The sequence below is a fragment of the Grammomys surdaster genome, unplaced genomic scaffold, assembly GCF_004785775.1.
Source record: "Grammomys surdaster isolate TR1022 unplaced genomic scaffold, NIH_TR_1.0 362, whole genome shotgun sequence".
Lineage (NCBI taxonomy): Eukaryota > Metazoa > Chordata > Mammalia > Rodentia > Muridae > Grammomys > Grammomys surdaster.
Genome location: NW_021604781.1, coordinates 4,231,622 through 4,245,913, shown reverse-complemented (window position 1 = coordinate 4,245,913; position 14,292 = coordinate 4,231,622). Strand labels below are relative to the sequence as shown.

The window sequence follows — 14,292 nt, the reverse complement described above, 5'->3', positions numbered from 1 at the left end:
GAGAGAGAGAGAGAGAGAGAGAGAGAGAGAGAGAGAGAGAGAGAGAGTCAGTCACATATGGGTCAGTAGGTGGCAGAGAGAAGAGGGGCTGTGTCTACACTCAGTCTTCTGACCTATGAACATCTGAATGATTAGAACCTAATATTCCCTGAAAAAAGTGAACTTGAGATGACCACCAATCTGATGCCTGGGGGCCTTGGTGAGCTCCCAAGACAGGGAGCAAGCCAGAGACTAAAAGAATCCTCCCTGGGACTTCAGGCCTGGGCAGGAGTAAGCCTGAGACAGACGACCCTTGCAATAGGCCACTTGGGTGGGGCATAGCACCCCTAAGACCACTCAGAGACCCTGGACACTACTAAGAGGAGCAAGTAAGTGGCGGTAGAGAAATGGAAGAGAACAGAATGATGTGGGCACAATGAAGAGAGGTAGAACTGGAGACTCTAGGGTAGTGAGGAAGTGATGTTACCTGGGACCATGGTGGCTCCTGGCCTGTTCTGCCACCAGGGGTCTGTGGCCCTGCAGCAGTAGGGGTCTGTTACCACTAAAGGCCAGGCATATACCCTTGGTCTGGGCTGCCACTCGAGGACATGTTGGAAGATATGACATGTCTGAGGGCTGTGCAGAATTGGTGTCACCGCTCACCTGGACATTGAGGGGTAGCTGGCCCTGGAGGCATGAGAGTAGGAGAGCTAACCTAACCCTCTAGTACTGTGTGGTGACATGGGTGAGGAAGAGATGCAACTCTTTACCCCTTGCCTCTTACGGCAGGCAGGGAAGCTGGCCCCAAGGTCATCAAAGCAGGAGAGCTGGCCCTGCCCCTCACCAGAGCCGCAGAGTAGAGCTGACCCTGGAAAGCTGGCCCTGAGGGCATGAGTATGGGAAAACAGGCTTGTCTGCTGTGTGGTCACATCATCAAGGGAGAGATCTCCTCCCTTCCCTTTTGCCCTCTCCAACAAACAACAAACAGAAGAGCTGACCCAGGCAGGGTCATGAGAATAGGAGAGCTGGCCCTGACCTTCACCTGCTACAGCACTCAGGAGAGCAGCACTACACCTCTCCTGAGAAACACAGTAGAGCTGACCCTGATGGCAGGGTGAGCCAACCCCAAGCATGTGAGTATGGAAGAGCTGCCCCTAACTTGTCTGTCATGTGGCAGTATGGGTAATAAGAGATGCCCTCCCCCACCCTCACCCTTTGCCACCTATGGCAGGTGGGAGAGCATCATAAAAGCAGGAGAGCTGGCCCTGTACCTCACCTGAGCAGCACAGTAGAGCTGGCCCTGGATGTAGAGGTTGCAGGTGAGCTAGCCTGAGGGTCCTGCCTCTCACCCCAGGTCCAGATTCAGGCCTTTAAATTGGCATACTCCAACATCTACTCTATCTTGAAGGGGCTGGTCCTACAGATGCAAAACTACAGGATCTCCATGACCCAGGACTACAAAAGGATATGAGAGGAGTCCCAGTGAAGTTCCAGTACTGATAAAGTAGCAGAAGCCAGAGGCCTTGTACCAGACCCAGGAATCATTGCAATGAACACGTGCGAGCAAAGAAATGGGGACACACTGACACGCTACCATTTCTACAACAAATTATTTTTCTGTTGGGGGCAGGTTGTAAAGGTAAAGGGAGGGTATGAGGGGAAGGGAATATGAATAGGATTGGTGTACATGAAGTGAAATTCACAAAGAACCAATAAAAAGTTTTAAATTAATTAATTAATTAATTAAAAAATAAAAAGTCAAATGTGGTGGTACACACTTGTAATCAATCCTATAGAACCAGGGAATGAAAAGATCCCTGAGATTCACTGCCTAAAAAGCAAGAAAGATGGGCTCCTAAAAAACAGTATCTACAGCTGACCTCCACAGGTTCCTGAACACACACTAACAATCCAAACACATCTGCATAAACACAGACACTCCTGCACACAAGAAGGAAAAGAGGAAAGACAGATGAGGGAGAGAAGGAAGAAGGGACGGAGGGAGGACAGGCCATGTATGTGAACTCCAGCATGGTGGCACACATCCATAACATTAGCACTCAGGTTACAGACAGAGTAGGATTGTCACAAGGTCAGGGTCAACAGCCTTGTCTATGCAGCAAACTCCAGGTCAGCCAAGATAAGACTGTCTCAAAAGAAGAAGAGGAGAAGGGTGTAAACTAAGTTGAGATTCCAAGACTGAACCTTGAGGAAATAAATATATCGATGGGGGAGAAATGCAGAGCGAGCCGAGGAGCATAACAGATACAAACGCCTGGGGTCGTGACGGCTGTCTGAAGACAGAGGCTGACACACAGTGGCAAGCACTTTAGTGAAGACACACAAATGACCCCAGCAAACACTTCCTTGAACTTGGTTGGATGATATTTCTTTTCGATCTATTTATTTACAAATATGAAATGTGTCATGAATTTGCTTGTCATCTCTGCACAGGGCCATGCTAATCTTTTCTGTATCATCCCAATTTTAGTATATGTGCTGTCAACATGAGCACTGGATATTTTAAAAAATGCTTTTGGAAGACAAAATCTAATCACAGGTAAATAAAAAGTGGGAAGGAAGCAGAAAGGAAGCAAGGCAGGTGAGTGAGTGTAGGAAATGAAGGAAAAAAAACTGAGACAGAAATGCACCTTCCGGACTGACAGACCCAAGGGGATTTGCCAGGTCTCATCCCAAGAGAACCTCAACTATTCACCTCACATACATAAAGAAAGAAGAAAAGTAACTGCTTTAAAAATAATTTATATAAAAATGAACCTTATTAGAATCTATTTTATATACAATACATACTAGGGAACAATGTACTAATTTATTAACTTCCTTCTCTATTTCAAAATAAAGATTTTAACTGTGTATGATGGTACATGCTTATGATCCCAGTACTTGGGAAGTAGAGAAAGGAGGATCAGGGCTCAGGACCAGTCTAGGGTATATACTGAGACTCCAAAAGTTGAATAAAATAGTAAAAACTAAACTTAAAAAAATACAAACTTTTTTGTGGGTTGGAAGAGTTGGCTCAGTAGTTAATAGCACTTGGTGCTCTTGCTGGGTTGTATTCTCTTCACCCACATGGTGGCTCACAACCATCAGTAACTCCAGTCCCAGGGGATGCGATGCTCTCTTCAAGCGTCCTTCCTTAAGCACTGCATGCATGTGGTGCACATATATATGTGCAGGTAAAACACTCATACACAGCGCTTTTTAATTGCGCTAGAAACATAGCACAGTGGTTAAAAACACTGGTTGCTCTTGCAGAGGACCTGGGTTCCGCTCCTAACACTACGTAGTGGCTCACAAGTACCTGTAACTCCAGTTCCAGGTGATCTGATGCCCTCTTCTGATATCTGTGGGCACTGCCCATGTGATGCATATACCTGCATACAGGTAAAACACCCATACACATAAAATAAAAATAAGTAAGTCTAAAGTTGTTAACTGAATTTATCATCTATTTATAGAGCAATGATGACAACCTAAGATCCCCTATTTTCAGTGGGTGATTTGAAACTTTCAGAAAGCACTTAAATTTAAAATGTTTATGTCTGTTGTTGCATTTACAATTTGTTTCTAGTATAAGAAATGTTCTGATAGAACACAGGTCTTGTGCAAGAGCAGCCAATACTCTTTTTTTTTGTTTGTTTGTTTGTTTGTTTTTATTTTAAAATAGTAATTCATTCACACAGGGGTTATAAACACAGAAAGGCAGGATGTGGGGAAGGGGATGACACTGGAGTGTGGGTGTTCAGGGGGAATACAGATATCTTTCAGAACAGGGTATCGGCTGGGTGAAGGTTCAGGGGACAGGTCACTATGACTCTGCCTATGATTCATTTGTCCTTATCTAAGTTGGTATTATCTGCCAAGGCTACCTATTTACAAGGTCTATGACTACTCAGACTGGTAAATTTCCACGAAAGCTGCCTGTTTACAATAGCTTATAGCCATCTGTTTCAATGTTTTTCCACAGAAACCCAAGACTTGGTGTTAGTATACATGTATGACAGGCCTATTGCTGATTTTAGGCCTATGGCTGATTTTAGGCCTTCAGTGTGTAATCAGGGATGTCCCTGACATCTCCTCCCTTCTCTAAGTATAGAAGGGCTGTGGTGATTCTAATCTTGCGAAGGCGGGAATAGAGGTCTGACCTCCAGTAATTGAAGGGGACCTTGTAACGGCTCTGGTCCCCCTGTTGTTGTCCAGTGAGAGCCAATACTCTTTAACCACTGAGTTAAGAGTGCAATTTTAAAAAGATATAAAGACATAATTTAAATATTATCATCTTTGAAAAACTCAAACAGTTGTTTAAAATAAACATGACTTTATTTTTTAAAGCCAGTTGAGGTAGCAAACACCTTTAATTCTACCACTTGAGAAGCAGAGACAGGAGGATCTCTGAGTCCTAGGCTAGTCTAGTCTATAAACTCCAGGACAGCCAGGGCTATATAATAAAATCCTGCCTCAACACCTCAGACCAAAAACAGAAATGAAAGAAATGTGTGGGCCAGAGAGATGGCTCAGTGGTTAAGAGCACTGACTGCACTTCCAGAGGTCCTGAGTTCAAATCCCAGCAACCACATGGTGGCTCACAACCATCTGTAATGAGATCTGATGCCCTCTTCTGGTGTGTCTGAAGACAGCTACAGTGTACTCATATATAATAAATAAATAAATCTTAAAAAAGAAATGTGCATTTATCTTTAAAAGGTATTTTTATTAATACTTCTTGAATATCATACAATGTATTTTGGTCATGTCCACCTCCTTCCCTTTCACCTCCTAGTCTATCCATCTTAAAGTTTGTTTCTTTTCTTTTCTTCTCCTTCCTTCCTTCCTTCCTTCCTTCCTTCCTTCCTTCCTTCCTTCCTTCCTTCCTTCCTTCCTTCCAATTAACTCATGGCGTCCAATATGTGCTGGCCAACAACTCTTGACAGTGACCTACTAGGTAGGGTAACACCATTAAGCAAGTTGACTCTCTTCTCTCCAGTAGCCATAAAGCTCCACTGGCCCCTCAGCTAGGGTGGAACTCCATGCCCATCTCAATCACTGTGAGTTCTGCAAATGTTTCCTTGGTGTCCAAAACAACAGTTTTCTTAAAGTTATCCATTACCGGTGGCTCCTGAAATCTTTCTGTCCCCTCTTCCTTAAAGATCCCTGAGCCTTAAGGGCAGAAGTGGGATAGGTACATTCCACTTAGGGCTGAGCACTCTACTATCTAAATGACACATGCATACTAAGTCACACTAATAGTCCTAAGAAGAGAAAAAAATCAATTTAGCCATTAATTCTTGACTCAAAAGATATATAGATCTTTTCATTGGATCAAACAGAAAAATAGCACTGAGGGAAATCAAGAGCAAGACTACAGTGCATTTTTTTTTCCAGATGATCTAGTTAGAAATGAATCTTGACATTCTCATGATTTTTCTTAATAATTCAGAATGTTTCATCAAGTTTACTGTCACTTGTCAAAACAAAGCTACTACTAGAATGCCTACATGGTCATATTTATAAAGAGCTGTTTTCTCTTCTGGGATTTCACTCCAGGTTTAAGGCAAAAACAGGACAGCTATAGAGTTGGAAAGACTCCAAACTGCAGTCTTCTGAGAACCAGCAGGTGGCACACTCATTAAAGACAATCCATACAGCAATTAAACAAATTGAGAAATTAGGCTTATTCTTGTCAAGGACAATGAAAAAAATCTAGAAAATTTCCAACTGAAAAAAAAACCCAAATATTATTCTGAGTCAAATACATAACCTTACAGGAACATTTATTTATATTCCAACTGTTAAAACTAAAGGCTGCTTCGACAGTGTACAATAACTGAGCATCAGATTCAAACAGCACAGGCACTGTCAAAGTCCTTAATACTTCTAGTGGCAGCGTTTTCTCAGGTCAGTAGTATGTGCAATGTCGTGTCTAGTGAAGAGAGAAAATCGCCACTACCCTGTCATTTGGTTTTAATTAATTAATTCTATTAATTGCAAATATGTTCATTCAATGATTCTTGTGTGTACTAATAAAGTACAGTCGTTCCCTCTGTATTGGTGCACATTGGTGGCTCAATTAAATAGAGAGCAAGAATGTTCCCTTTTACTTCTGTGCTCAGTGTGCAGACTTAACCATTATTCTCAAAGCAATAAAGCTTAACAACTCTTTACTTAGTGCATACATTATATTAGGAAGCACAAGTCATCTAGAGATGATACCACGTGTGAAAGAAAATGTAGGTAGTCTACGTACACATATTTACTCACTTTATGTATGGGACTTGAACATCTGCAGATTCTGGAATCCAAGAGGGATTCTGGAAGGAATCTGAAGACACTGAAAAGTGACTGCCGTTTCAATAGTTCTTTTAGAAAGTTTTTAGAAAACAGCAATTTTTGAGTTCATGTTTTGTTAATATTAAAAAAAAACAAAAAGCAGATGTCGTATCTCGTCAGTCTACATAGTGAGTTCCAGAACACCCAAGACTACATAGTAAGACTCAGTCTCAAAAACAAACAAACAACAAACAAACAAACAAACAAACAAACAGTAAAGTTTAACTAGCTCAAACATAAAGTCCCAGCATGGAATATCTCAACTAAAACCAGTCTCTACTTGGCAACGCAATAAGTATTCCAGTAAAATCTCTTTACAAGTAGTATGTTTTATATAAACAGGGTAACATTTCTCATTTATTGACATCCTTTCATTTCTCTACTCAGTATTCAACTCAATGTCTAGTTACAATAAAACGACTGAACTTCTCTACTATAAAATCTCAGGCACCTCTTCTCTTGGTTTCATTGAAGATATGGAAACTCAAACAGAATCATCCCTCAGCCTCTCATCATCAACTTAAATATCTAAATATACACATCTTCTGTTCTTCACATAAAAGCTACCCCACTGTGGCGCACAGGATCTCAGGATCTGCGCTTTCAGGGACCTTCGCTTCACTAATGCTCTATCTCTCTACCACCTGCCGTACCATGTCTACTGCATCTTTTCAGTATTCAAATGCTATTCTTGGATGGAAGGCAGGCAAGTATTCACAGAAGGAAAAATAAATCACACGTGTCTAGACTACTTCTCATACTAATCCAATACAGCTTCTCAGTTCCACTAAATTCAGCCATAACATTTTTGCCATGATCAATGTTGCAAACAATTTCCCTGTAGCTATCTACAAACATACAATGTAACTGGCTTTTCCTATCAAGAAGTAGGGATGGACTAGAGACACAGCTCAGTGGAGCACCTGCCTGCCATAAACAAGGTCTCTGGATTTGATCCATACCCCCAACCAAGTTAAGAAGAGTTTCTAGATTTTGAATCTCAATATGACCAGGCTTTGACCAATGAGAAAATGGCAAACTCAATAAGGTCCTTTTGTATGAGTTTGTTAACCTGGGGTTCTAGACATGTGAGCAAGCTACACTATCCCTTTATAGTTATCCATTTGTTAAATGAGAATAGAGAGCCAGGCATGGCAACACAGATCTGTATCCAAATAAAGTAGACAGATTAGGGACTTCAAGGTCATCCTCAGTTACATACCAAGTTCAAGGCTTGTTGGCTATATGAGACCCCATTTCAAAATAACAAAATTAAAAACCAGATAAAGAAACGAACCAGTTAATCCAGACATGGTCATTAAGAAGCCAGCCCTAACCAAACCACATATACATACCTGTAGAAGTCTCACCCAGATCAGTAGAACCACCCAGATCACCCAAATTCAAATTGTCTATTCATAGAACTAGAACTGGGAATTAAATCATAGATGATTTGCTACACAATAAAAGCTGAATAAATGTCATAGTTTCCTATGATACTAAATCAAAAAAACGCTTTACTGACCCTTATGACTCCATTTTAGCAATATGACATAGAGTTGACCAGAGTGTACGTCTTAAAACACTACTCTCCTTAAATCTAATACATTTTTACTTTTTACTGATTTTTTTTCTCCTACTCTACTCATCACAGCTTTCCCCTTTATATACGTCCCTTCTTCCCAATCTCATTTTCTATAGCAGCTTCCTCTGAGATTAGAACATTCTGAGATTAAAACATTCCATCGCCCAGGGAATCTCCTTAATGTAAAAGGTAAACAACTCAAATTAGCTTCAGGAAGTCCCTGAAACTGACCAGTTTCACTAGTCCTCTCCCTCCCAGAGTAAGCAATAATGAACACTGAGAGTCACTCTCAGAGATGACAAGCTAAGAGATGGGAGGCACTGAGACCAGACCAGCTACCTGGAAGAAGCAGAAAACAGGCAAGCTGCATGGATGAGGCTAACACCAACTGAGCCACCTGGAAAAAACACTCCAATATACTAGTTCCCTCCATCCCAGAGTGAGCAATAAAGACCACTGAGAGTCACTCTCAGAGATGATAAGCTGAGCAAGCAAGCCTGCAGGCTGTGTGGTATGCTCCAGGTTCCCAGCTTTTATGAGCTGTCACCCAAGTTGGGTGGTTCTTGATGGTACAGCTGTCCTTGAGTCACTTCTAAGTAACCATTCACTCTCAGTTCTCTAAGTAACCCTAATAAAACTCAGTGGTTCACCAAGGTGGACTTCAGTAGTATCCATACTCTGTTCTGGTGTGGGCTCCCCATCTGGGGTGATGTATGTAGATGTACGTGTTGCATCTCCCCAGGAAATGTCTGCCACGTAATACCTCTAAATATTAACAGTCTACCAGTACTTAATTCCATCTACTTTACTCTTTTTGACTATAGAAATTTCTCTCCCAAGGTGCTAAGCTTTGTTACTAAACCTTCATAACAAGACAACAGATCAAGGTACTTCTCTGAATATACTGCCCATGCACACAATGGCCTCCTTGATAGTGACATATGGATACTATCAATGACATGGAGAAATTAAGGGGCTTGAACTAATAATCAATAGTCTCCAAACTTCCTCCCACTCCACAAAATGCTCATTCTTTCATCTTCTGTTTCAGTGACACCTTCGTACACCTACTTCTATCTCCCAGAAAACAAGAAATTATCCTTGGCAATTCCTTTTTGATATTGAAAGTTAATAATCAAGTTGGGTAACTGCTGTCTGCAAAGGAAACCCCACTCACCCTTATTTAGCCATCACTCCATCACAGACCAGTCTGAGCTACCTCCAATTCACTGTTCACACAACAGCTAGGAAGACCTTGATATGCCAACAGCTTCCTATCACTGTCAGGTTGAAAGTTTTAAACAGTTTCTGTTATCAGAACGCTCCAAATATACCCATCTGAATGTTTTCTCATTACACTCCAGTCACATGTCTACCTCAAGAAGCTGTCAAGCCAAGACTTTTCTTTCTGTCTGGGGATATGCTACCCTTCTTCATAGGTGTAGAAATAATGTCTTGTATACTGTGTAAAAACATTCACCTGCCATAAAATGCTGATTTGCCAATAAGCTGAGACAGGATTAGAAGGCAGGACATCTGACAGAGAGAAAAAATTCTGGGATTGAGTCAGGGTGGGAGATTTGCCCAGACACAGAAAACAGTCCCATGAAACTTGAGGTCCAGGAAACCAGCCACGTGGCATGACTTAGAATACACTGGTAATTAAGTTATGAGCTAGTTGGAGAATAAGCAAAGCTTTTGGCCTAGACATTTATTCATGAAGTACTAAGTCTCAGAGGCATAACTCATGAACCTGAGTGTGGGTGGAAAAGCATGAGGTTACAGATAGCATTAACTACAGATGGCTTTAACTACACACAGGAAAACTTCTCATTAGTCCTCATGCTGGCTAGCATTGACTTTTCAAGTCTCATAGGCCAATGAAGGAACCTGCCCCAAATCTGAGTCTAAAGTAATATGACTCTTTCAAAGAATTACCAAAAATGTATTAATTTTCTAATCTTTGTTTCACAAGTCAAGAGCCTGAGAACACAGTCTACCATGTTTTCTGGGCGGGAAAAAACATCAAGAAACAGTTCTCAAAATTGTATGTGTTGGTACATGCCTGTAATCCAAGTACTTGAGGAAAACAGGAAGGTGAGCAGGCAAAGGCCAGCCCCCACTCATTCTGTAATGAGTTCAAAGCCAACCAGGGCTATCAGAGACTCTGTCTGAAAAAGAGAAAAAAAAAAGCAAAAACCTGCCATGGGCTTGGGATGCAGGAGGCGGGGGTGGCATACATCTTTTTACTATTACTTTTTAGGACTTTTTTTTATCTTACTTTAAGAACACCTTGTGTTTTTCTTCTCACAGCTTTACTTTTGTGTTGCTGAATCTGAGGTTATGGTAGGAGAAAACGCACAGCCTTGCAGATGCTACGCTGTAAAGGGAGAGCTTGCATTTGAGGACCAAGTTGAAAGTGATTAATCAAAACTGAAAATCCATTCAAAAGAATGATTGTGGAGAAGGAAAACTTGCCATAACACATGGATGTAGGCAGGACGGATGAACAATAACTGAAAACTGCCATGAAGATCAGGTAAAAGATACTGTCTGTGATCAAGTAACCACAACTGACCAAGGACGCTAGGGCAAAGGCGAACAGCTGGGGTAAAGGAGGCTGTTCAAAACTTCAACCTGTTTAATACAACCATGTATCTGGCTTGCGTATTTCAATTTCCATTTGGGGAGGAAATAGTAAAATGGAAGCTAATGCAAGCAAGCATCAATATGCACTCATGGGTGGCAGTTTTCTAAGACATGTATTTTGAAACTTTTGTAAAATTATAATTAAAATAACCTAAACCACCTTTTCTGTCTTTTCTGTCCCTTTATGTATGTGCTAATTGTTATGGGGGAGAGGGAACAAAAAAGAAATGGTGGGCTGGAGAGATGGCTCAGTGGTTAAGAGCACTGACTGCTCTTCCAGAGGTCCTGAGTTCAAATCCCAGCAACCACATGATGGCTCACAACCATCCATAATGAGATTCGATGCCCTCTTCTGGTATGTCTGAAGACAGCTACAGTGTACTCATAAGTAAAATAAATAAATCTTTAAAAAAAAAAAAAAGAAAAGAAATGGTAACCCATGTCCATTTAGAACCTCAAACAGACAAGATCAGAAATATACCTCTCCATGTCTTATCATACTTGAAGAGCCAAGAGTCCAGAAAGCTACACAAGAGGCATACCTAGTTACTCACAGCGGCAAACTTAACAGAGCATCAGCAGACCTGTCAGTAGAAACTCTAAGGTCAAGAAAGCACAGATTGGTGAATTTCACATCAAGTTACAAGATAACTACCAACCAAGATTACTTCACCTAACAAAAACTATCCTTTAAAATAAAAGGAAAAATAAAGACCTTTCATGAAAGCAAAAAATTAAAAAAATATATCAGGTCCATTAAGCTAGCATAACAGATGATATTCTAAGGAATACCACACTCAGATAAAATAGTCATGAAAGCTCAGGACGGTAACTTCAAGAATGAGAATTAGGAAAAGAATTAACACCATTAACTTAGTAATCCAACAAGCCCCTAAGATAAAAAGAATTTTCAGTAACAGCCATAAATGTAGCCATTGCCTTAAACCTGCGATTGAGACACAGCATAGCTCAACAAACTCAAAAGTAGAAGCCAGCTGTTTGCTGTTTATAAGAAACTCATCATTGACAAAGATACCATAGACGGGAAGTAACTACAAAGAAATGTAAGGAGATATGTAAAAAACAAATGAGAATAAATTATAGAAATAATAATTAAGACAGACTGATTGATACCCGGTGATTACAACTGCAAATTATCTACCACCCAATCATCACTAAACAGCTGAATAAACAATTATACTTAAGAACTTTCAAAGAGATCTAATTCATCTTTTTCGGAGGTCTTTGTCCAGAATGTCTTGTTTTGCACAGGGATCAAGTATTCAGTGTACTACAGGGGTTAGCAGTGGCCCTGACCACTTAAATACCAGCAGCACTTTCACATCGCTACCACTCCCAAGTGTGATAGCCTTAAGTGTCCTCTCCTAGAAAAATCACCCCAGACTGAGAATTAAAGCTTTAGGTCAGCTCTTAAAGAGATGCAATAAAATGACTCCTAATGACAGAATGCTGTACACATAGATCAGTGCCTCATTTGATCCATATCTTGCAGTAGATGGCAACTAACACAGAGAGACTTACAACTGGACAATGTGCAGAGAATGAGAGACTTGAGCACTCAGTCCTAAACAGGATGGTGAACAGCCACCAAAAAGAAAAAAAAAAAAAAGGGGTTCATGTGAAAAACCCACCAAAGGTCTATATAGCCATGTCTACCTTAAAGTTTATGTGCATGGAAAAAACGTGTATTTTTTTCCAGAGAGATTATTCATAGTTTATATCCTCTAGAACGCTCATGATTCCCCAAATAAAACTTAAGGAACATGTTCATTTGTTTTTAACTTTATTTACATGTCATTATTGTATGTGAGGTGTACACACACACACACACACACACACACACACACACACACACACTCACTCACTCAGAGAACAGAGAACAATTCTTCAGGAGTCTGTTTTCTCCTTCCACCACTGGGTCTAGGGGGTTGCATGGTAGGCACTTTTAACTGTGAAGCCATCTCCCCAGCCCAGTAATGTGTTGTTTTGTATGTTACTCTTTAAAGTTATAAAGAGCAACACCTGTAAACTCCCTTTCTAAGCTACTTACCTTCCAAATACTCAGAATTCTTACACTTTGATTGTTGCCTTACTCTGTATTTAGGGGGTAGAGGGTAGGGTCTTCACCAAGAATACTACACATAAGTCCTTGAATTTGCTGAAAGTTCTTTGGGGGAAAGTACCTTTTTATTATTACCTTTGTGAATAAATTATACAACCAAAAGAATGCCATTGACTTATCTAGTATCCAAAAGCTCTTGGATGGCAGAATGAGAACTCCACCTTATCTGCTGCTGATGTTATAATAAGACAGGCAGAAATATCAACTATAAGGTCAACATCATCTGTGAGTTACAAACAAGGGATGCTCAGAAAAACAAGGCTTTTTCCAAACAACTGAGTCTTTAGTGAATTCCAATGAGCTGATGACTAATGGAAAACAAAAACCTACCTAGATCTGGAAGTAAGGATAGAAGTTTATTTTATTCACTCACTTTTATATCTCAATGCAAGCCAAAGTACAATCCGTACTACTCCACAAGTGATTCAGCACTGTGTAGCAACACAAGACACCCAAAGGCCAGCAATCACAGGTATGGTTAATCTAGGACATTTAACTCAGAAGAATGCTTCTTCAAACACACTGTACTCATGAAACTCATTTTTTTTTTTAACCAAAATCTGATAACAAAACCCAGGGCTTGTCTGAGTAAAGAGCAGCAGTTCAGGGAACATACTCCTTATACATCAAACATCAAGGAGGTCCTGAGGAACATTCTGAAAACCAGTAATCAGCCAGCTATTCAAATATAATCCCAACTTTTCTTAAGGGGAAAGGGGATAGTGAATAATAGTTATTAAACTTTAACACATTTCCCAAAACCCAGCAATTATTCTCTTCCAAGTCTCTCACACTAATAAAAATATTTTTATGGTAAAAATGAGAAAAATCTGGCATCAATAAGACGACTTTAGCTTCATGAACTATAGAATATTAATACTGTGTAATATAGTATAAAACCATTACACAGTTGTACTTCTGGTCATTGAAATGACTTATAAAGGCTCTTGGTGACAAGGATGATGACATGTTAGCAGAACCCACTTCCACCAAGTTGTCCTCTGAGTTCCTCATGTATGTCCATGTGCATAATACATATACATAAGCAGAAAGAATAAATGTAAGATGAAACTTTTTTAAAAGAACAAGTTATGTTGGTATTAACCAATACACTGTGATCTGTGCTTAAATGTGTGTACAATATATGAATATTATACATTCATATATTATATGACTATATGAACATATGTTTGATACATGAAGAATATAAGGTGACATTTCCTATAAAACAAGCATTACCAATACAAATCAAAACAACAAAACAGACATGTCAAGGGCCAGTTAAGATGGATGGCTCAGCAGGTAAAAGCACCTGTAATTAAGCTTGACAATATGAGTTTGATCGCCAGAACACACATGATAAAAGGAGAGAACGGACACCCATAGTTTGTCCTCTGACTTCCACAAGCACACAGTATCTCACTACACAAATACACACATTTTTTAATCTTATTAGGCATAGTGGCACATTAATCCCAACACTCAGGGCAGAGGCAGAGCTCTGTGAATTCAAAGTCTATATAAGAGTTGTAGGTTTCACAGTGAGACCACCTCTTCAAATAAAAAAAAATAAATAAAAAGTAAAAGA

General features: G+C 40.2%; 1 protein-coding gene, 1 non-coding gene and 1 pseudogene across 5 annotated transcripts in view; 1 reads left to right on the top strand and 2 right to left on the bottom strand.

The window, feature by feature from the left end:
- Pds5b (PDS5 cohesin associated factor B) overlaps positions 1 to 14,292 on the bottom strand; it is a 132,293-nt gene that overhangs the window by 96,859 nt on the left and 21,142 nt on the right. The gene's annotated exons all lie outside the window — the stretch shown is intronic.
- On the top strand, positions 48 to 146 carry LOC114631486 (annotated as a pseudogene).
- On the bottom strand, positions 2,389 to 2,494 carry LOC114631490. The gene has a single exon (XR_003712973.1). It is a non-coding gene; the product is annotated as a U6 spliceosomal RNA (small nuclear RNA).